We start from the raw sequence: 3,555 nt of genomic DNA on the forward strand, positions 1-3,555 counted from the left end.
GCCCGGCGTCCGCCTCCGCGCGGTGCAGCGGACCGAAACTAGGCCGTTTTTCCGTTCTACTCCTTCTTCCTTCTTTGCGCTATGTTTAAGTTCCGGTGTTGTGTGCACTGGCACTGAGCACACAACACCTGCGTTTCGATTCTTCGTTCGATTTACCTTTTTACACACACCAAACACCAAAAAAGAAAAAGCAATCAGCTGGAACTCATCAAAACAAAACGATACTAATTAGAAAGCAAACGAGCGAGTAGAAAACGGGCGATACGAGAACTAGGGAAAAATAAAGTTATAAAAGCGAAGGAGAGTAACGGTGGTCCGATCGTTGTTCGATCGCTTAGAGTTAATCATTTGCACTACACTTCCTTCCTCTCGTTTTGTTTCATTGATAAAATTGACTTTTGTGGATAGGTTTTATGTTTTCACCTCAACTGACCAACTTTCGCTGATGTTATTGCGATCGAATGAAAAAAAAAAACACAAGAACAAACCTGATGGAAACATCCCTGGTGAAAAACGTAACCGCCTCAACTGAATGAAATGATCTTAATGTGGACGACAATGTCGATAACGAATTGGGGCACTCGGTTTTCTTTTTCTCAATTATTTTGTATGCCCACGGGCAACAAAATACTATCTACTAAAGAGAGAATGTAAGACGGGAAATGAATTCCGGATGAAGAAAAAAACTAACTAATGGGATGAGTGATGAAACGAAACAGGAATGCTAACCGGGAGGAATCCGAATGGAAGCGTGCGTCGTACCCCTTTGTAGCGTGTAAGGCAACTTCAATTTATAGTCATTTACAGAGCGTTTCAGTAGTAGTGCTTAGCGATATGTGTAGTAGGATTACGAATAACTTCTTTTTTAAGTTCGCATAAGAGACGGCCAAACCGGCTAGACGTGCTCCCGGATAAGAGTGCTCCCGTCGGCCGCGGATAGGATGGTAACGAAAGGGCATCTTATATTACGAGTCTAAAGTAGGAACTGAAGGGCTATTCAGTGGCACCTTTTTTTGCGACGGGGTCAGAGTTTTTTTTTTGTAATTGGTTTTTGTTATACAAGTGAAATCCAATCAACCGATAAGTGGAGAATTAAAAGTTAAATTTTTATTCCTACTTTTAATACCGCTGATGTGGTGGAAAAGAGGACTACATATGCGTCGAAAAATTCATCATTAAGCTATTGCATGTCCAGCCGTGTGTTTTGTTCCTTCAATCGTTTTTTTCCTACTAAACTAAAAGCAAAACACAGGAATAAAACTATCCTCCTTTAGTACCGGACACGGACACGCACAATCAATCAGTCGCAGAGATCTGTAAAACCATAAAAGAAAGATCGCCCGTGGCGACCGTGTAATAAATATACGATAGTAGAAACCTTTTAAAATAAATGGGACACGACCCGAGATCGTTTCTTCTCCACCCCTAGCAATCCCCCCCTCGTCTTATTCTAATGAGCTTATACCGATTAGATGTGGTGGACGCGAGAGAAAAAAAGCGATCACGATAACGTTTTCCATAGAACAGTGAAAAATATGATCAATCAAAGCTATCCTTTGTTTAACAAAACTAACACAAACACTTTTATAGTCCACAGCAAAGTAGTTGCCATAAATGTGAAAGTACTGAACAGATTTCCAAACCTTGGGGTTTTTTTTTTTTGAACATAAAAAGCCATAGCAAAATGCCACAAACGCGTAGCGCACAAAACATAATGCAACGAATAGGATCGACGATCTCAACGGTTTTTTTTGGGAATGCATTTACTACAGGCCCACGAGAGGGGAAACAAAAATAGGCAAACAAACTAATTTGATCAGAAACTTTCTTTAACTCTGCGTGAGTATTTGCACAATGTTTCGTCTTCGTTTTTATACTAACAAACAAAGCTGGACAAGGTTTAAAACAGTTTACACAGGAAATCCAACAGTCACACGTAGAATGCGGGAGTCCTCATTTGAAAAGGGGGAACTACTGGAACTTTTTTATTCCTGTATTCCCACACGACCACTCACTCCGATTGATAGACGAAAAAGACGTAACCTCCTCGATATAAAACCGAATGATAAAAATTGAATCAGCTAAAAAAAACCCCCCGTTTAACTTTAACCTGTTCGCTCCTACCCAAAAGCGGGGCTCTCTTTGCGAGGAAACGTGGCCGCAAAAGAATCGTGTTTCCGTGTACTGCTATCCATTTACGCGGAACTAGCCCGGATCCCGAATCTGTGTGTCAGGCCATCTCCCTTTACCGACCAGATTTGTAATATTCCTAGCATAGGGTGAGGAAGAATGAAGAAACTCACCACGCCATCGATCATCCATTATCGTTCTCCTATGATAAGACTCGATCCCATTATAGATCATTGAATCATCGCCATCATCATCATCATCATTATCATCATCCCTTAATGATCGCGCGCCGAAACGCGAGCAAACGCTATAAACAATGTGCTAGTGTAATGCGAAATAGTTAAATTCCCGCGCGAATGTAAGTAAGAACCAATTATTCTCGTTCGGTAGATAAGTAACAAATCACACGCTAAGAAAAGAAAAACCACACCCTAATCCTGCATAATTCTCCAACGAAGATGAAAAACAACACACTATCAAGCAAAAACACATGGGAAAACCACCCGCACCTGCACCAGCGTATAATAATAATAGTCAAATTTACGAAATAAGCTAAACCGGATCGGGCGGAGGGAAAATAAAGCGAGGAAAACTATCTGCACACGGGGCAACGATGGAAGGAAACGCAAAGACGGGAAAAGCCAAGCTTCCAACAATAATGTGACTGACATTTAGAACGATACCTCTCTCCTCCTCGTCTCTCGGTCGGAGAATTAGCTCATCCGGCTGGCGCTAGGGGTTTAACAAAGCGGGGGAAAAAAAACGGGCGAGAAAACTGGCACCAAGAGCTGGACCAGAATGGGCAGGAAAAATCCCAACAGATTACGGTAAACTTCTCCGGTAAAAACACCGGCGGTTGGGGAAGACACTGGGCCATAAATGATAAGAAAGAGGCACGTGCGAAGGGGAAAACAGTTGCTGAATAAACGAGGCAGGAAAAGGGGAAAATTATATTGAAAAATATATATATATTATTATATTTAATTGGAGGTAACGAACGATACGGAAGACGAAGTCTACGACTATCGTTCCGAAAACGGCCGAGATGCACGAAAAGAGAGATCGAACTAGAATGGAGCGAGAATGTAATAAAAAAAAAGATAGTACGACGAACTAGTGGACCCGTTTGTGTAGCCGAGAGAGGAATAGTACGGATCGCGTAAAATGATAACCAAATTGTACATTTTTTAATAAAAAAAATACTAAAAAAGTTGTGAGAAAAGAAATTTGTTTTAATCCGAACCTTTTACTACCTTCAGATACAAAAGTAGTGAAGGCAAATCTAATTCCTTACAATGTAAGTTATGAAATGAAAATAATCGTAGATAAAACATGTTTCGTTTTTGTTCTTCCAGCGCTGAAGCCTCTCGGCCTCTCAGTACAACTTTTATTTCTCACTTGTTGTTGTTGAACGGTTGTTTTCAA

The sequence above is a fragment of the Anopheles ziemanni genome, chromosome 2 (genome assembly GCF_943734765.1).
Source record: "Anopheles ziemanni chromosome 2, idAnoZiCoDA_A2_x.2, whole genome shotgun sequence".
Classification (NCBI taxonomy): Eukaryota; Metazoa; Arthropoda; class Insecta; order Diptera; family Culicidae; genus Anopheles; species Anopheles ziemanni.